Source organism: Alosa sapidissima, chromosome 6 (assembly GCF_018492685.1).
Source record: "Alosa sapidissima isolate fAloSap1 chromosome 6, fAloSap1.pri, whole genome shotgun sequence".
Classification (NCBI taxonomy): Eukaryota; Metazoa; Chordata; class Actinopteri; order Clupeiformes; family Clupeidae; genus Alosa; species Alosa sapidissima.
In genome coordinates, this window is record NC_055962.1 from 8,202,423 (window position 1) to 8,224,078 (window position 21,656).

At 40.6% G+C, this 21,656-nt stretch overlaps 1 long non-coding RNA gene across 2 annotated transcripts; it reads right to left on the reverse strand.

Moving 5' to 3' along the window:
* Positions 1–7,814: 7,814 nt before the first annotated feature.
* LOC121711475 lies at positions 7,815–10,331 on the reverse strand. 2 transcript variants are annotated; one of them, XR_006032340.1, is made up of 5 exons: positions 10,224–10,331; positions 9,983–10,082; positions 9,620–9,688; positions 9,390–9,503; positions 7,815–7,960 (listed from the first exon to the last, which is right to left on the reverse strand). It is a non-coding gene; the product is annotated as an uncharacterized LOC121711475 (long non-coding RNA). The 2 variants fall into 2 exon arrangements; XR_006032339.1 differs by lacking the exon at positions 7,815–7,960 and adding an exon at positions 8,902–9,223.
* Positions 10,332–21,656: the final 11,325 nt, after the last annotated feature.

The following is a 21,656-nucleotide window of genomic DNA, read 5'->3' on the forward strand; positions in this document are numbered from 1 at the left end:
ATCTCCCTACTCCAATAACATTTCCAGTGGGGACGAAAACTTAAGCTTCAAGCACATACAAGGCATGTATGAAGTGTGAGGCTGTTCAACATATTCATTCAGTCAGGGTTAAGTGCCTTGCTCAGAAGTACAACGCTGGCAGGCAGGACTTGAATTCAAGCCTTTCCACTTCAAAGCCCAGTTCCCGAACCACAATAAAATCATTGCCCCATATCTTATCAACACATAACCACCCCATATCATATCAACATATCAAAACAAAAACACATAGGGATCTCAAGATTGTAAGTCTGCACTCTCAGAAAGGTTAGAGTTCAGGACAAGGGTCACAAGTGTGTGAACATGAGAACCAAGAGCCACACACACCTCTGTGTCTCGCTGCTCACTTCTTTTAGTGTGTCAAAATCCTCACTCTCTATTAGCATGTCACACACACACACACACACACACAGTGTGTGAATCTAGGTTAGGGGCAACCAAGGGTGAATTATCCCATGCCAAATAATGGCTGAAATTCTCACAGATACTGTATATCAAAGTTCCCCTAATTTGATAAGCCAACTTTAAACTTAAATGCTAATTGATCATTGATTAATGTACATAGTTTGTACGGGTGTCATTATTAACAACTATCTCCCTAATAGTTCATGTTTCTTGATGTTAGTGTTGTAGTACTCGAGTCCGGTCTTGAGACCATTTTTTGCTTACTCGGTATCGTCTCGGAATTGAAAGCAAAAATACTCGGCCTTGACTCGGTCTCGACCTACATTGGAAGGAGGTGGACTCGTAATTATAGAGCGAGACCACGAGTCCCCCCCCCCCCCCCCATTTTTTTGTAACTGTATATTACTGCTTTTGCTAATTCTTGCAGATTTTAATAATAATAATAATAATAATAATGATAATAGTATAATTATTTATTTATAAGTGCCTTTCAAGTCACCCAAGGACACTGTACAATTAAAAAGTTCATGGACATTATACATTACAGACAGAAATTACAAACACATTTTGATAGCCAGTATTCAGCTCAAGCATCTCCTTAGCAAACATGAGTTTCACACAACATTGTCTTATATGTGTGGTGAAGAGATGTGAGTCAGTAATGCTATGTGTGTGTGTGTGTGTGAGAGAGAGAAAGAGAGAGAGGAAGACATGCTTATAGAGTGAGGATTTTGACACTGAAAGAGGTGAGCAGCGAGAAACACAGAGGTGTGTGTGGCTCTTGGTTCTCATGTTCACAGGCCCCCACTTTGCCCTGACCTCAATGTGAAAATCTTATTTTCCATGCAATTGTTGTAATGGTTCATGTCACCAGTAACTCTTGTAAACTAAGTGTTGTTTCTGAATAAAGAAAACAAACCAAACAAATACAACTAGTTTAACTTTTGTATTTAGTCCAAAGGCACATAGCCTTTTATCAGAAAAGACATGATTGTACAGGCTGTATGGATGTCATTTTGGATGATGGTTTTAGATCCCTTGTTTTGTGTAGGACGCTCATTTACAAGGCTTGGGATCAATGCACAATGCAAATGTAGTCTGATATTATCGGTGGTGTCGTAACAACACACAGAGCATAACGTGGCTCAGAGTTAACTTTAATTAAAACAGACTCAAACTATATAGCAGTAGCCAATAGCCACAACACGACAACCGCTAGAGTAGGCCGATGCTACTCCTTTCCTGAGTGTATAAAATGGAATGCGACCATTTGCACAACATACGCAGCTGACACCTCAACACATCCGCTTGATGTCGCACCTTCGGAGCACGCGTCGCCTGCCAGTATGAAGGTGTCAAGCCACAATTTGGCACGAGTTGTTTTCCATGTATAAAATGGCGAGCTGTTCCGGGGCTTGACACACTCCACCGCAGACTCTGAGGACTTCAGCACGCACATAGCCTACAGCTCGTAGAAACGATGGATCATTTTACCTGCCACTTCGGATCAACGGAGATAAGCAACTTCCACTCAGGACGTACTGGATATACTAATGAAAACACAGGACAAGAGCGCACCTCTCTAAGCAACTTCCATTCAGCACGCACTGGATATACCCATGAAAACATAGGACAAGAGCGCGCCCCTCTGTGGAGACCATGGGCACAAGAGCAGTGTGGGCGAAGGACGTGCTCAATTTCGGTAATTAAAGTTCAAAATGTGAAAAGAAAAGAAAAAATAAGTTGCCGTGTACATTTGTATTTGCTTTACTGTCTGTCCGTCGAAACCTTATGTTTATTTCTATTTTCTATTTCAGGCACGTACCAACGCCTCTATTGCATTACCAGAAGCCAAGAAGAAACCCACCGGCTTCGTCCATCCTGTGAAGTAAGTGTTCTTGCAAATTAAGTCTTATAGTGTAAAGCCATCTCCCATGTCTGCGCTAGGCCTACCCATTTAATAAAGCCAGTAAGCATCATGGTTCATGCCGATGTGATGTCTAACTCGAGTTTCTTTTTCGGTAGGTTGTTCTGGCCGAAATCGCGATGCTTTGATTATTTGTACAATGATGCAGAGGTGCTGCTCCAAAACTGTCCCGTCCAGGCGACCATCTGCCCTTATGCCGAATCCAGCGATGAAGAAGATGAGGACAGTGACGAGGAGGACGAGAAAGAAATGAACTGAAGTGTACTTGTGATCTAAGAGGTTGTAAAACGAGTCTAGCCTAATATATTCTCTAATTTATATGTACAACTTGTAAATATCAATGTAAACTTATTTATTTTCATTAGACTTTTTTATTTTTGTATAATGTTCTGATGGAAGGTTATTATTTATTTGTAATTTTATCGTCAATAAATTATTTTTCATGTCACTTATTTTTGTATTTGCTCTTCTTTCTGAGATCTAAAATCTCGGCTATCATTTACCAATTTCTTCAGACACTTTCAGGAAACGCATCCCTGAAGTACGTTCCTGATGACAAAGGTCGTCTAGGAAATTATATTTGACAGAATTAATTAACTCAGGAACCAGTGCAAAGATGACGGGGGACTTTACACTCCTCAAGAGGATTAGGCCTATTGGACTTTCAAAAACACACACACACACACACACACACACACACACACACTAACACATACACACACACATATATATACTGTATACAATTTAGGCTAGCCCAGTGTTTAATATATATATGACCTAACTCTATAGTTTGAATATTGTATGATAACTTGACTGCATTAAATATCGTACTGTAGTAGCAGTAGGCCTACAAAGACGATAGGTGCAGCTTCTCCATCCCCATCACTTATCCAGATGGATATTCTGCAACATCCACAGAAATGTTTCTCTAGCCAATGATCGAAGCCAAGACCACTGGCACCACATCCTTTTTAAGTTCCTATGACATTTTAATTGGAGAGTCACTTTAAGTGCTTAACTGTTGCTCTAGAGTCTAATCTTTCAGATTTGGGTGTCTCCTTACGATAATAATGTGTGTAGTTTGTAAAATATGACATTCCAATTAGTGCACAGTTCACATACTGGTATGTCCAGATGGATGTACAATGTTGGCAGTATCAGTGTGCTGGGAAGGTTTGTTCCTACATCATGGTATACCCTGCAGTCATCGATCGTACACAATTTCAAACCCATAACGTTTGTTGTCACATTCAGCAATCATTTCCTCACGACCCGCTAGCTGCCAATTCCATAAAAAAAAGTCCGCTCTGCAGGCAGCCCAGGTTCCGAAAACTGGAAACAAAGAAAGTGGGTGCAGCCTGTCCCCAAACCAAAACCAAAACCAAAACCCTGGAGTTCCTCTGAGAATGCTGAAGGGAAGGGTGAGCTTGCCTCCCTGGTGTTTTGTTTGGTCCTTGGTTGTATGTTGTTTTGGGGAGGGGGGGGGGGGGGGGGGGGCATTGGTTAATACATTTACATAAACATAAACAAACACGACTTCTTGCGCAATCGATGACTGCACCACCAGAGTTGGAAAAAAGGTTACAACACACAGTACACATGTAAAAAAGGATATAAATTGTATATGTTTTTATAATGACAATAACATAGCGTGTATGTGCGTGTATCTCTGTCTGTGTGTTGTCAGTGTGTTTCTCTGCTTAATTGTCTAATTAGATGTGGGTGTGAGTAATCCATCAAAGAGGAAGGTGATAAAAGACAGTGTTACTGTCTCTGAACCCACATTCACACACTCTATTGACCTCCTCTCCTAAACTGACTTTGAACACACTTAGCTGTGCCAACACAGGTGGTATTGTGTGTATGTGTGTGTGTGTGTGTGTGTGTGTGTGTGTGTGTGTGTGTTTGTGTGTAAAAAAGGTGATAAAACAAAGAGCGTCTCAACGGAAACCAGACTCACACATTCACACTCTTGCGCGACCTCCTCACCTAAATACACACTATGATTAGCTGTGTGATAGATACCACAGACATTTGTATAAATCAGACTTGTTTGCCTGATTTCACAGGCAACAAATACATTGTTATATACTCATACTGTAAACTGTTACTGTAATATATAGCCTACTATAGCTTACTGCAAGTGCACACATGTTAGGGAATGGCTGTGTGAATGAAGAAATGTGTGTCTGCTAAATCATCATTTTTGTTTGGAATTAAATATCTTGTATATGCATAAATCTAAGTTAATCCTCCTTGTCACACATACTGTTGTTTACCTTACATGTTGTGTGTGCGTGTGTCTGTTTCTCTCTCTCTCTCTCTCTCTCTATGTGTGTGTGTGTGTGAGTGAGACGTGTGATGTGTTAATAGACAGTGAGGATTTTGACACACTGAGAGGTGCTTGGCTGGCCAGGCTGAGACATGCTGGTTCTCATGTTCACACACTAGTGACCTGTATCTTGAACTCAGACCTCTTTGTAGACTGTGAGTCCTTGTATAGCCTATGCAATAGAACGCTGACCTATGTAATCCAGTGAAAGGAATGGTGTTTCTGGTGAGTTTATGACAATAAACAGTAAAACAACAGCATTTAATCTAAGGCTGCAAGAATGAATCCATTAGTTGTAAACTATGAAATGAATTGGCAACTAGTTTGATAATTCAAATTAATGTAATGATTCAGGAAAATTAAATTAAAAATCTCTGATTGCAACTCAAATTGAATATTTCTTGTTTTACTAAATCATTTATGACTGTAAACTAAACACTGATAGAAAGATTTTCTCCATTTCCTGTCATTATATTGATTAAACAACTAATCAAGTGATCAAAATGATCAGTGGAGTATGACATAATCAATGGACTATGAAAATACATGTTGGTGCATTACACATTGTAGTGCTGTGTTTAAACAGTGTTATACAATGTAGGCCCGAAACCCTTCATTTTGGAAAGATTGACCTTTTTAATTTTGGCAATTGTCCAGTGGATTGCAAGGGATTATTTAGCCATGGCTCTAACCCTGGCTTATTGCACCAAACCTCACTTGCAATACACTGACTATAACTGACCATGGTGCAAGAATTAGCTACAATAGAATTTATACAAAGCATGCCCAGACCCTGGTAAATGCAAGTTTACCGATGCCAAAGTGGGGTCCGCGACCCATAGCCAAGGGGTCCACAAAAGTATTTGCTTTAAATTATAAAGTTGTGGTTTATCATTTTAGAAATTCATATCTACAGATGATGACCCTTTTCACATTCAGAATGTCACTGAGTGTGTCAGAAATATTACTCTTGCTTACACTAGTTGTCTTACACTTGTTTTCTAAACTTTGGACAGTTTCTGGTTTTCTTACAGTGTCTGAAGATGCTAGATTTATGGTTTTTGGATATATGGACTGTCTAAGTTTTGTTAGGCCTCTGAATTCTTCTTCATGTTCTGAGTGGCTTTTTGCACTGTACCAACTCTTGACTACTGTTTTCTTTCAGATTTGATTAATAATAATGATAATAATAAAACAAATTATAGTCATCCAAGGACACTGTACAATTGAAAAGTTTGTGGATGTTATACATTACATACAGAAATTACACACACAGAGGACATCTTGATAGCCAGTATTCAGCTCCAGCATATCTGCTTGGCTTAGATGTGTTTTACACAACCAAGATGTGTTTCACACAACATCATCTTATATGTGTGGTGAAGAGATGTGGATCAGTAATGCTGTGTGTATGTGTGTGTGTGTGTGTAGAGCTCCACTCTAAAATCTTTGGTTTGTACTCTGCATACAGCGCTGCATACAGCGTCTGCATACAGTGCGCAAAACATAAACAAGAGATGTGCATTTTTGTCATTATGTTATTTGAGTGCTGAACAGACTGGTTGAACGTGACATCCGAACCAGAACTGGAGACTGGGAGACAACCAGCAGAAGTTCTGCTCCAAACACATGTGCCCCAACCCCACTGCCATCGAGGTGGCAAGTGTGGATGTCATCAGCCTGGCGGATACAGGCAATGTTTTACGCAACTATCATATATTAAAAATGAATTAATCAGGATACTTCACTCCAAATGTTATAGAATATTTGGGAGACAATATCAAGTGTGATGCATAGATGGACATTGGACTGAAATTGAAATTAAATTAGCCCATTGGGATACATCCAGTGGCGCAAAAAGTGGGCATGCGCTATATGTTCATGTTATTCATAGGGGCGCATCACCGTGGGGCGCCAAAGCAATGGTAAAAAAAAAAAAATAGGCTAATAATAATAATATATTTGGTATATTCTATATGTAGCTACTGTTGTAGGTTTCTAAATCATTTCTGAATTTTCTCAATGTTAAATAACATTTTAGAGGACTAACAGGCAAGAGTAGGCGCCCTATCTCATAAGATTCCATCATAGAATTTTGACATAGAAAAGGTAGTGGGGGCGCTGTGAGCGCTGAGTGAGCAGGTAGCCTACGAGTATTGAGTTTTCGTCTATTGAAAAAGATGGATAACGCATAAAAGCTGTCGGGGGCTAAAAATAGAAAAATAAAGGGAAAATGAGATGGAATGTCAGGATGGGATGCGACAGCAGTTAAATAATTGGATGGTGAAAAGCAACAGGTAGGATTTAAAGTGTGACGTCTGTGCTTGGAGGCACATGTTTCATGTTCATGTTACCAGACTAACTAGCGTTTGCTAAGCATATGCCGATTGAAATATAACCTATTCCATTAAGATAGCTAGGTGGCTACCATGCTCATACTGAACATTTAATGGCAAACTGCAAACAGAAATGTCACGCTAGCAACAACTCATTTCATGTTTCCATTTCCTAACAATCCTAATATTAATAGCTTAATATTGTGCTGTCAATGTAGCAAACAAAGGCTAGAGTTGGATCAGCCTTATCCTTTGTGAGCAACAGCTGGTAAAATTACGTTATGAGAACCGTTTAGACTCGCTTAAAGTGACAACCGAAGTATTGTTAAATGGTGCATTACCCTGTTGGCATTTCAACATTGATACCAAGGGTGAATCAACGTTGAATTGTTGGATTTGCAAATCGAATCAACGTTGATATCACAACATTGTTTCAACATCTACCGTTTCAACATAATTGAACACATGTTGAAAGCCTCAACAGTGAATCACTGTTGAATATGATATATTGCAACATTGAAACAACGCAGTAAAATCCAACATGGTTAAAGCCTCAACTACAAATTACCGTTGAATAAACGTTGATATTGCAACATTGCTTCAACATTTTACCTTTATTAGCCTATGCAACTTGCAGTAGGCCTATCACACACAAAAATGATAAACACCTCCATCAAGAACCAGTCAACTTATATATTTTTTTACATTATTTTATTTTGTTTTATGTTTTACAACATAAATGATCTATCCAAACTCAGGTGTATGTGGTGCGAGAGGCTGTGCGTATACCGATGGCATCATTCAGCAACAGCAGGGAGTGTCTTCCGACGGCCACCACCACCCACCCTCTCCGGTGCATGCTTCATATATCTTCCCATGGTGTCCATTATTCGGGTCAGGGTGGTTTGCTAAAGACCGCATCTAAAAGAGGAAACAACAAACCATTATTGTCAAAAACTAGTGAAAAAGCCTTTGGACATTCTCTGAGATTTGAATCAGGGATATTCCGATCACTGAACTTTCAAATAACGTCCATCAGTCACACTGTGTGAAGTAAGCGGCGCCAGGGAATGTCTAATAAGGGCTTTGGCGGCGCCCTAATTAGCAAGTTCATAGCTAGCTAATGTTACACGGTTTCTAAACTAAAACATTTTTTGTCACATACAGGAAACATCACCTCATCATCCGCTAGTTGCCTGTCCCCTGAATACCATGTAAAAAAAACGTGGTCTCTGTGGACAGCCCAGGCTCCAAAAACGGCCTGGTCTAGTCTGGACCATGAAACATAACAAACTGTTCCAGCTAGGGGAGGGAGGGGCGAGCTAGCTCTCTGTTTTGTTTGAACATCAACAGAAGTGACGTTACCCAACATCTCTTGGAGCACCTGCAAACTACTACTAGCACCTGTAATGCAAGCTTGTGTGACAAATAAAAGCAAACCTACACTAGCAGCCTCGAAGTCAGGTGCAATAGTTAGAAGTAAAGCAGTATGTATACACCACCATTATAAAGTTTGGGGTACACTTAGAAATGTCCAGTGCATTTCTTTTGATAAAGAGGACCTTTTTTAAAGGCCGTGTTGCAGGGTTCATTTTGGGCACAATTTGCTTGTTGGTAATAAACATTTAAACTGTTATCCATTCTATTTGATGTTGTTGAGTATCACAAAATGGAATATAATACGAAAAAGTAGGTACTATTTCACAGCGGTTTGAAGTGATTCTCCTTTCCCCCACAATGTATTGCATTACGTCACCTGAGACCCTTGAAAGTAACGAGAGAGGAGAAAAGAGAGACGAGTAAGAGAGTGTTCAGCAGTAGATAGCGCAGATTATAGATAAATAGATATAGATAGCCTAGATAGATATATAGACAGGTAGATAGATAGCTAGATAGATCATGTCATCTGCTGGTCGCGGGGTGAGCTCGACCAGCAGCCAAAATGCACTCGCTTCCCTAGTTACAGCAGCTCTAAATTGATATCAGTCAACGTTATTACCATTGGTAGATCATAGGCTAGCTGTGATATAAATGCTGTGATGAAATTCGAAGTGTAAATATACAAACTTTATGTTGAAAGTGTAACGTGATGTCCATTGGAATGCATTGAAATGACTGAAGCGCAGATCATGTAGCCCCCAACGTGATGTCATCACCGAATTGCTTAAAAAAACCCCGCTAATGCTAAAAACAACAAAAACTGGCATTTAACACCATTTGGAGACATTTTTAAAAATGATATACATATATTGAGTGCTTTATGTACCCATTAATCAACAGTGGTGGTTAACCTGCAACACAAGTGACCCAACACGTCTAAGCAGCAGTATGTCTGTGTGATGTGATATACCTAATTGCAACATTGCCTGCAGCAGCTGTTGCCTTCTTGCTTACACCACCTTTCCTCCCCCATCTGACTTGCAATAGCAGCTTCTGGCTCCAGGCTGGGACTGCTGGATAGCACCTAAAAAAATAAAACAGCAATTGCCATACATTTTGTTATTGTTGATAAAGGTCAAAATCATAGCATCAAAAAAATAAGGTAAGTCAATCAGGTGTACAAACAAAAATGATAATTACCTTCTGAAGGCACCCTTGCCACCATCACCATCTATGTTAAGTCTTGATATCAGTTTACTTGTGAGGGCTCTGCCAGTAAAAGATGAGTAAAAGATAAGATAAGATTAAACAAAACGATGCATCCTGTACAATAAATTGAATTGCAGTACAATTACAGAAATAATGATTATGATCAGTTTGGCAGATATTCACAACACTACTAACATTACCACCAACACAATGGTAAAGTGGCTAAATTGCAAAATTCAAGACTATTTTAAGTACATAGCACATATGTCAAGCAAATTAGAGCATGCATAATAACATAACCCATAGCCCTCACCATGGAACAAAAAAAAATACATTCAAAACACAAACACTTACACCACGTTGAAGGCAGCAGCCATGGCTATCAGACATCATCAAGTAGCAGGTAGTGCCATCCAGACGGACTGACATTGCCCTGGATAGTTGATGGAGCCCACTACACAGTCATAACAACAAACAGACACATGAAAAGAGGGGATAAACTAAACACAGTTACAGACACAAATACATGCTTACACATTATAATGCTATATGCGATTCTACGTGTGTGTGTGTGTGTGTTTGTGTGTGTGTCTACCTGGTGAGTGAACTCTCTTGCGGGCTTGGAACTTCTTCAGTATGGAAGTGGCACACATTTGGAATATTCCAGAATGCACTCAGCGTTCTCAGGGCAGCAGTCCTCACAACACACTGCCTGCAAACAGAGGGAACGCATGGAGACTAAGATGAATAAATTCCAAAACACACAGAACATGAAAAGACCATCACTGAAGCACTACTTCACTCTTTTTTTTTTTTGGGGGGGGGGCAATTTGTTGTTGCATACCCCTCAAAAAATGGGTAGCTGCGCCCCTGGATACATCTATGACATTAGCTAATGAAGTTATTCCCGTCAGTGAGAGAGTGCTGCTGTTAACCTATGAGGTTCCAGTCAGTGCCAATCAGTCAACCTGTGAACATCTGCACTGTAAACACTGGACTAAAACATGAACGTGAACTTATTTGCCCTCTGCCAGCTTCCAAAAGTGCCATTTGTTTGGGGATTAACCTACACAGTAAAGTTCAGATTGACAGAAACCAAAAAAAAAATCTTCAGGAACCAAGTATTTGTGTTCCATGAATAACAAACATTAACTCATGTTCAACCGTTACAGTAAAGGCGCGTCCGCGGATCCGACATGGGTCCACTCAGGATCCGCTGTTTGACAGTAGAATTTACGGAACCGCCTGGAGGCGGAGCTGATCCTCTGTGCGGCACCAAAACGAATGCGACAGTCACGCGGGTTTGGCGACTTGAAGGCGGATCCGCCTAGGAGTCTACTGCTCTTCATGTGAGTAGAAGCACAACACCAGTTATCCTGACATAAAGGTTATCACCACGCGGTTTACATCACATTCCGTTATTACAAAAATATGTTAAGCCAGTTAAGCAAATTGCGTATTGATCAGTTAGAGATTAAGCGCCCAAACATGTGACGTCACATGCAGCTGTAGTTCCTTATCACCGTGTTACGACAAAAACTCAAAACAATTCAACTGATCCTAAAAATAAGGTATGACCACTTGAAGCAATAGAGGTGACCCCAGTGCCTAACATATGGAAGGCATTAAATTAAGATCCCAATGTGCACCGAGATATATGTTTTCTAAAAAAAAAAACATCCACTCCGCTAAACTCTAGGAACGCAACCACTAGATGGCGATGAGATTACTTTCCCTCCCTATGCTTGTACAATCTAGTGTGGCTGTGAATGAGCTGACGTCACTAGCGCGACTGATGGGTTTGTAGTCGTTGGAATTACGATCTTTCACAATGTTGTAATTCAATAGTTACGAAACAAACTGCAAATGTCTTTACATGAAAAATTGTCTTTTTTGACAAACATCATATGGGTATGCTAATTCAAGGCACAAGTCAACCGGGACCAGAAAAATAATTTCTTTTTCGCCATAGACTGGCGTTCAAATTTTTTTTAAAGATAGGTCCCATGGAGGCAAATGGAAGTGGCGTCACTGGGACACTCTATTGGCCATATAGCCTAAGTTCGTTGATGGGGATGGAGTTAGCTAAATATTTTAGAAAGCATACGCGTAGGCACGGATGGGCCTGGACGGGCCTAGGCCCGTCTATTGTCAGTCTTCAACACTGTGTGAGAGCAGGTGGCTGTTTACTCGGCCGCTTCTGCGGTCGAATTCGCGTCAGGTCAATTTAGCTCCCTGTTCCCAAAGAACTAAGAGCAATGGCAATATATTTCACTCAGAACATTTATTTTAAAAGACTGCAACACTGATAGTGCAACAACAAACAAGCTTGGCAACGTTAACTAAAGGGATCAGTCGGGATTAATTACCAAAAGAACAAAAATGACAAATCACGCAGTCGGCTAAACATTTTAAACTTGCGCCAAACGGATGAACCCAGCATCGGTGCATCACTTCATAAATTGAAGCAACAACTTGATCATTGGACAACCCTACCACTAAACCTTTCCATAGGCCTGCAACGTTTATGACATAAAAAGTTTAATATGAACGCATTTCATCACACCTGACAATTAAACGGAGCTGTGGCTGTTCGCGATTTGACTGATTCTTGAGAACGAGGAGCGAGATATTTGCACCGCTCACTAGCTCTGATTCGGAGGCATATCACATATGTAAAGATTATAAAATCTGATTATTTTTCGATTCATGACACGTTTCTTCTTATTTTTTAATGCGTTCTGCGAAGAAGGGAGATTGGCGTTGGACACTGTTTGGAATGAAAGGGAGAAAACAGGACAAAGTAACACGTTTTTTTTTTTTTGACGACGTAGTTAAGGCGGCAGGCTTGTTTTGCCAAGGCGGCCGCCTTGACTGCAAAGTGCTGCGGGAAACCTTGAATAACTTGGCACTTTAGATCCAACTGGCTTCAGCCCTTGTTATCTCATATGAGGATGGCTCTGTAGGACCAACGTCTCTGGCATGATTAGAATTGATGTTATCTTTAATTTGGACAAACCTGTAACCTTATATATATCAAAGTCAAAGTCAAAGTCAGCTTTATTGTCAATTTCTTCACATGTTCCAGACATACAAAGAGATCGAAATTACGTTTCTCTCTATCCCACGGTGAAGACAAGACATATTTTACCAATTTAAGTCCACAGACAAACATAACATCCAAGTAAACAAAAAAGTAAGTAAATAAGAGGGCACATATAATAATGAAAAAAATAAGAGCAGCAAAATTTGGTTTAAATTGTGCATAGACAGTCAATAAAATACTAGTGCAAAGTCAGGCCAATAAAAGGCTTGGGTAGTTCTGTTTGACCTAAGTAAGAAAGAAAGTGACATAGTGGTGCAAGTTATGTAAGAGCAGCAGAAGTGTTGTGTTTTCAGGACAACAACAACAAGTTGTAAAGTGTACAAGTGTGCAAGTGTGCAAGTGGAGTAGTGCACGCGGCCATTGTGGGTCCAATGTCCAGGATGTTATGTAGCTGAGGGTGGAGGGGGGAGAGGAGGGAGAGAGTTCAGCATCCTTACAGCTTGGTGTATGAAGCTGTTGGTGAGTCTGGTAGTGCGGGAGCGCAGGCTTCTGTACCTCTTCCCAGAGGGCAGTAGATCAAACAGATTGTGAGCGGGGTGACTTGCATCACTCACAATTTTGGTCGCCTTGCGGGTGAGGTGGGTGGTGTAAATGTCCTTCAGGGAGGGGAGTGAAGCACCAATAATCCTTCCAGCTGTGTTCACTATGCGCTGCAGGGCTTTCCTGTTGTATTCAGTGCAGCTTCCGCCCCACACAGCGATACAGCTGGAGAGGATGCTCTCAATGGTGCCTCGGTAGAATGTGGTCATGATGGCTGGTGGAGCACTTGCTCGCCTGAGTTTCCGCAGGAAGTACAGGCGGCGCTGAGCTCTCTTCGCCAGTGATGCAGTGTTGGTGGTCCAGGAGAGGTCTTCGCTGATGTGCACCCCCAGGAATTTGGTGCTGCTCGCTCTCTCCACCACAGCACCGTCGATGGTCAGTGGCAGGTGTTGGGTGTGACCTCTCCGGAAGTCAACAACAATCTCTTTGGTCTTGCTGACGTTCAGCAGGAGGTTGTTGTCCCTGCACCACGTGGTCAGATGGTCGACCTCCAACCTGTATTGAGTCTCGTCGCCCTTGGTGATGAGACCCACCAGAGTTGTGTCGTCAGCAAATTTCACTATGTGATTGTTGCTGTAGGTTGCAGTGCAGTCATGCGTCAGCAGGGTGAAGAGCAGCGGACTGAGCACGCAGCCTTGGGGGGCCCCTGTGCTCAGTGTGATGCTGCTTGAGGTATTGTTGCCAACACGTACTACTTGAGGCCTCTGACAGAGGAAGTCCAGTAGCCAGTTGCAGATATATATATATATATATATATATAGACCGTAAACGTATGCATTTTCTGGTCTCTACAGTCCATCTGTCTTGCAAATAAAGTTACACGCATAGACTGTATAAAATAACGTTATGTTTGCTCACACCACGTTTTGCTCGAAAGGTGCACAGATCCGCCCACTCCATTTCAAATTCAAACAGCCATGTTATTGGTCAACTGGACTGCCTATACATTTAACTGTGTTGCCTATAAATTTAACAAAATGCCACATTCATCCTCTCACAACCTCTACTACATCACAAACGTATAGGCTAATACCTTACTAAGACACAAAATCAACAAAAGAAAAAATATTATTTGATGACCAAAACTGATAGATCAGTGTGTCTAGGCTAGGTTATTGCACATTGCCATCCATGCGGCTGACATATCAGGCCTAAAGGCTACACACATTAGTATTTTATTAAAGGTGAGATGACTATGAAACTATACAAACAATGTATTAGGCCTACAAAAAAAAATACTTTCCATAAGTACACTATATTACAACTCTAAGTATTAGCAATTTAATACACTTAAACTAAATAAACTTCTTTACCATTTAAAATACACTAACAACAAAGTACACTTTTAAAAAGTACATTACAAAAACACTTTGAATATTGCACAATAAGTATATTTAATTTTAGTACACTGAAGTTGAACTTAATAACATCTACTTTGAAGTATACTTTCTAAAAGTACACATTAAACATACCTTACATTAAGTACAAAAGGTGTAAGCATACTTGCTTTATACTTCATATACTTTAATCATATTTCTAACACACTAAAGTATACTACTTTTTTACCTGCGAGGTCATGAACCAGCAAGCCCTGGATTCAAGTTGTTTGACTCCTGTAGGTTCAAGTAGGTTGTTCTCCTGTAAAACCTGTAGCTGTAGAGAGGCGAATTGGACACGGAAACCGTAAATTGCAAGACATTCACTCAGTTGCAAAAGCTAAAGTTGCACTTGTGTTGGATGTACCCATCTCAAGTTTATCTGAATCAGAAACCAAGGAGTGTGATAGATGTAAAGAATGGGAGACACTCAAATTGCTGATTAAAGAAAAATGTGCGACTGCTACCCGACGAGAAATAACAAAACTTGTTACATTAGCTCCTGAAAGTTGGAGTGTTTCTGGCGGGCTGCAGGGGAATTTGGTGTCACCAGGTTGCACAAGCTAAAACAAAAATGAGGGAGGAAAAAGGAATCCTATCGGAAGCCCAAGTGAGAAAGGGCCTTGAGCTTTCAAAAGAACTGGTTAACCATGTTCTTAACTTTTATCAATCTGATGACTATTCAAGTATGTGCCCTGGGAAAAAGGATTTCGTATCCATAAAGGTGAATGGAGAAAAAGTTCAAATGCAAAAGAAGCTTCTCCTCGTCAACCTTAGAGAACTCTACTTAGCTTTTAAGAAACATGCAAAGTTCTCTGAACTTCGGCCAAAATGGTGTCTGCCAGTGAGCAGTTCAGGGATGCATTCTGTTTGTGTATGCGAGTTGCATCAAAACGTTAAATTACTCGTCAATGCAATTCCAATTCAAGGAGATTATAAGGACTTATTACAGCAATTGGTCTGCCGTACAGATGACGGGGACTGCATGATCCATCTTTGTGATTCATGTCCAGGAAAGGAAGGGTTAGAAGCTTACTTGAATGACCTATTTCAGCAAAATGACTTCGATGTTGATGATGTTGTCTCCTACAAATAGTGGGTGGTGCACACTGATAGGACAACTTTAGTGTCTGTACAAAATTCAATCCAGGAATTTATAGAAGTAGTGTGTTCAGCATTTGATCATTTGCGACACCATCATTTTATTATGAAAGCACAAGCTTCTTTTCTGAGATCATTGAAGGATGACCTTGCATCAGATACAGCAATTATTCTCTTGGATTTTGCAGAAAATTACAATTTTATTTACCAAGATGCGGTGCAAGGTCATCACTGGGATAACAGCCAGGCAACCCTTCATCTGTTCGCTGTCTACTATAAAGATGCAAAGGGATTGCAGTGTCTCAGCCTGTCTGTAATGTCGGACTGCCTCAAGCATGACACAACTGCTGTTCATTCTTTTCTCTCACGTTTGCTGCCTCATCTTAGACAGGTGATCCTGAATTTGCAAAAAGTGATTTATTTTAGCGATGGAGCAGCATCTCAATATAAACATTTTAAGAACTTCTCCAACCTTTGCCATCACATGCAGGATTTTATAGGGCTTTTATAGGGCTGTAACGATATACCAACCGATTCGGTTTGTATCACGATTTTTGACCCACGGTTCGATACGAATCTCGAATTTTTTTTTTTTTTTTTTTTTTTGGGGGGGGGTGGGCTAGACATTTTATTAAATAACATTTTAATAGCCTCCCTTAGAACACCAGAAGATTGCAATATAATATATCTTTTATTTTATATCCTTTATATTTTTTTGAATGACTGATATTTATGACAGCACACTTTATGCAGATTAGCCTATAGCCTAGGCCTACTATTTTTTATTACAACTGTACCTCTAATTCAGCTGTCTGGTTGAAGCCTGGAAATGTTGTAAACAAAGTAGCATAGTTGGCTAGCTTAGCCTATCATAGTCTACTGATTGGACAGTTTCCCCATGTGTGTTTAAGTTTCAAGATAATACTTGTTCTCCTTGGGATAGGCCCTTTTGGGAAACGTTGGTATTGAGATGATCAGTCAACTTCAATGCAAGAGTTTTAAACAAATATGTGCAGCAATGATAGCTAATGATGCTAAGCGGATTTAATAGTAATTTAGCTAGTCGTCTTCTATGCGTCCTTGCTTTCACGATTGTGAATGTTTTATTTAAAGGGGAACTTGGCAACTATTTCAACGTAATAAACCCGTTTAGAAATCATTTGGATGGTTAAATGACCTGTTCCGGTGAAAATGGTGACTTTTCCCGCTGCCCCTAGCGTCCCCAGGCGGAAAACCAACCTTGCAACATTGAGACTACCGTCCCGGAAAGAGAAGTGAGAAACAAGAAACTTGTTTTAAATCGTGTTTCTTACCTTGTAACATCCACATTGTCTACCGAACTTATGCTAACCGTTTTGCTAGCTTGTAAACAAATCCATGTGCTCATGTATCATTTACCTTTTTCCACAGTTTGAAATAGCATAATGCACAATTTCTCCAGCAGAGGGGGAAATCCTGCCAAGTTTCCCTTTAAGTCGCGCGAGTTCATTGAGCAGGAGAGGGAGGGAGCGCGAGAGAGGGCGCGGGGCAAGGAGAGGGGGTTTACTTCTATATTGTTTGGTAAAGTTGCACACATAGTCTACAATGAAAGCAAGGAGAGGTATAAAATTATTATTTATTTATTTGTTTTTGGACAACGTAGGCTACCGATAAGTAAAGCGGGAGATGTGGGTTGCTTTTGCGGCCGCGTAAGCTGCAAAGCAGTGCGTGAAACACTAGAAAGGGTGTGTCGCGATTCTGCCTTTTCACACCGCGACACAGTATCGTGGATATGAATGTTGCGATTTCGGGTTCGAATCATATATCGTTACAGCCCTAGGATTTTAACATCCCTGCGGAATGGTATTTTTTTGCAACTTTGCATGGGAAAAGCCCATGTGATGGAATTGGCGGAACTGTCAAGCGACTTGCAGCACGAGCAAGTCTGCAGGCCACTGATGCAAACCATATTCTGACACCAATTGAGATGTTTCAATGGGCAAAAGAAAACATTAAGAACATTACATTCTTCTTTGTTAGTGTAGAAGATACTACAAAACACGAGGAAACGTACGAATTGGAGAGACGTTACGCCTTGGCCAAAATGATCAGTGGAACACAATCGCATCATTGCTTTATACCAATTTCCAAGAATAAGATACGGATGAAAAGAATATCACAGGATACAATATTCACAGATGTCGATGCAGGACAACAATCGGATTCAGAACACTTCGATACAGAACACCCAGAGGCAGAACACTCGCAGTCAGATCAGCCACAAAACTCAATATTCCAGCCAGGGAAATACATTGCCTGTATCTATGATGATTACTGGTTCATTGGAAACATTGTTGAACGTTCAGATGAACATGGTGATGTTTTTGTGAAATTCATGAAGCGTGTCAACAACATCCTCACATGGCCATCGGACCAAAGACAGATCCCCTGTTTGGTGCCATTCCAACATATCATTTGTTGTGTCAGTGTGCCAGACATCTATGGACACAGTGCTCGCCAATACAAACTTCACCAAAAGGACCGTGACAAAATTATGTCACTGCTTCCACAATTTCTTGGATACAAACTCCCTTCTATTTGTAGTGTAACATTCTTGTTATTTAGCTCTTTAAAAGTTTGATGGCGGGTGTCTTTCATGGGGGATAAGGGGTTAATCTTTAAGTCTTAGTCTTAAAGGCACAATGTGTCTTTTTTTGTGAACTTTTGAAGTGTAATGCATTCAAAAATCAACTATTAGCGTGCTAACCGACTAGCCCCGGGTCGTCCAGTCTTGCAATACCAGTTTATGTCTGAGGTGGCGACAGGGAGTAACATACCGGCCAAACCGTCTTCAGTGCAGCCCAGAGCAGTCGAGAAAGAGACAACGGAATTACGCACGCTCTGCTCCCACCCAAGGGGGCAGGCGAATTCCCGGAAGTAGAAGCATCGATGTAGCGGTGGTTATCAACTCTCTGCTAACCCCATAGAACTCCCATTCATTTCGGATTTTTTTGAACTCCCATAACTTAATATAACATATATCATGTGCCGATATTTTAGCTTCTGTGTTATCTACATAAACAATAAAAGGCAAAACAAGACTACCTCATACGTAACGTTAGGTTCCCGTAAGAAGAATGTTTAGCATGTCCGGTTGAAGGGAAGCTAACGCACTGAAGGAAGATAACCGCATTGTTTGGATAAGAAGCGTAGTCCAGCCAGCACGGAAACTCGTGAACAAAGCTATGTGGCCTACAATAGCATTGTATGTTAAGGTAAAGCATAGAGGCAAGTAAACCTAATGAAAAACAGTTTTACCGTTAGGTAGTCTTACGATAATTATTTCAGAGGTTTTCGATGGATTGACCGTAGGTCAGAAAAGTGGAAAGAAGATTAGCTTCAAGGCTATAACTTTTTTGTTTTGTTTTACCATGACTGTTTTTGAAGATGATCATGTGTGGTAGTTTCAACATTAACACGACTTGATATCACTTGTGAGGATTATATTAATAATAATACATAAATAAATGTTTAACTTTGATGACTTTGAAGGCGAAGGAAGTGTGAGAAGAATTTCTGTGTATCTATCATATGAGTTACAAGATTCAGTTCGATGGCTAACGTCACGAAGTTAAGTGCGAGTCTGCGCAGTACTGGGGGGACCAACTGAAAAATGACTCTGTGCCCTCCCATTGAGAACGACGGAGTCTGTTCGTCCATTTCTTTTACTGTCTATGCTCCCACCCCCTCCTGCTCCTCCCCTCCCCCACAGAGTTCAAGTTCTACAGTGAAGTGTACTGCGAGAATGGCCGAAAGTTCTAGGAAGAGACCGAACAGACCTCCATCGCCTCCAGCTAAAAAAAACTCAATCCGAGGCGAAAAGAATATCAGATGGGAAGCAAGCAATTTTCTTCTTGCCTGGTAAGTAAACATCTGTTAAACATAATTCATTATTTTGATTAAGAAAAGGAGATATTGTAGAATTAGCTCTCGAGCCACTAGGTAATGTTTGTCAGCTGTAGATCGCGGTAAATTGACTTCGTTCGCCATTGCTAACGTTACCAACCTAGCGATAGCGTCCTTGCTGCATATGCTAAGCAGTTTGCCAAATACTATTATTTGTACGTGACCAAGTTTGTCCAATACATAGAGTGTAATGTTCCAATATGCAATAAATACATTTTGATATTGGTGAATGTTCACTGGCTTGTGGTCTCGCTAACGAATGATGTTGGCAGCATAAGCTACTAAAATTACAACTAATGCTAGCTCTACACGATTAGGATAACTTTCAGATACATTAGAATACTATCCTCTATCTCCGGTAACGTTATAAGTTGCTTAGATTGTGTCGGGCCTGTTGCAAAATAGCATCACCATTTTCTTTTGAAGCTCTTCAAACATGTCTTTATCACAGTATACCCATGTGTGTGTTTGTATCTGTTTTCACAGGATCAGATCACCTCTTCATTTCCTGTGGCTCATCAACATGAAGCCTGACTCGTTAGCCCAACTTCTTGCTGTTGAAGACTGCTAAGGACTATCCATGTGCCCAGCTGCTTCCCTCCTGCCTCATATAGTCCAAAAGTTACATTTCTATTCACGTTGTTGCACTTGGTAGATGTAAAGTTTATTCCTGTCTTGTAGTTTTATAATAAATACCAATAATCAGGATTGGTGAATTGGTTGTGCCTGAAAGTGTTCTTTGATCAAGATTGGTATACTAACATCATGCTTTTCTCTCCTGTTCCTGACTTCTTTATCTATCTATTTGAATCTATTTGTTGTTAAAGAGTTGTTTAAACTAATGTAATTTCAAGTGGTAGCTTTGGCTCTTGACATTTGTGCCCATAGTTTTAAATATGAACTCATAGCCTAAAGGTGTAAAGGAAAAGATGAACATACCATTTTAGTCATAATTCAGGTATTCTTTATGTTACATGAAATGTAGCCACTGTGCTCTTAGAAAGTTTTATTGTTAGTTGTAGAGGATGATTGTGTAAGGAATAACGTTCTGTAAGGCGGTCATTATCGTGGCATATCTCCCGACAGTGATGCAGCGCTGGCCGTGGCCTGCCGAGTTTCACTTTCCTTGACATTCTCTGGTTATACTTAGCAAAGGTCCGGTATTAAAAATTATCAGACCGTAGGACGTTGGGAAGTCCCATCGGAGTGAATGGAGCATTCTACAGCATTATAAAGAGCCGTGTAATAAATGGTAATAATAATGACCTCTAATAGTAAACAGAACGATTGGGTGTAACCACTGACTACATGGAGCATTTTAGTTACTGGCTACGTAGCAAGAACACCTGTGTTGTTGCTGCCAGACTCTCACGGTGACTTCTCCAAACGCCTCTGCTGGTCAGCGCGCTCTCTGGCTGCTCTGACAGCTCGAGCCGTCCCTGTACTGTTCTCTCCAGGTCTGGGACTGACACTAGACACCCAGGCCTTTTCTTCTTTGCCTGGCCCTTACGTTTGCCCACTCTTGTCTGACTCAATGCAGGGGGGATGTAATCTTTGTCGTCAGTCTCCACCTGAAAAAAATACCTTATTACTATTTTCAGTTTTATCCATCCATACAATCGCTACTACACGCAGGCTAGGCCTAGCCTTTACTAAGACTCGCTTGCCAAATGCCGCTAGCAAATTTGTATTTATTTCTCAAATGTCTCATTACCAACAATACCAGTGTGAAAAGCAAAACGTTAATAAAAACTGTTATATGTAGTGATCGAGTAAGGGTGAGCCGCTTGAAGAAGACATTTTCAGGATTTAGGAGGTTTTTTTTCTAGGCGGCGACCATAGACACATAGACATTCTCTGATAGACACATAGGGATAGACAGTAGCGAAAACGGAGACGGGGGAGGGAGGAGGGCATGGGCAGTTTCGTCGTTTCTACCACTAGCAAATCATTGTGACAT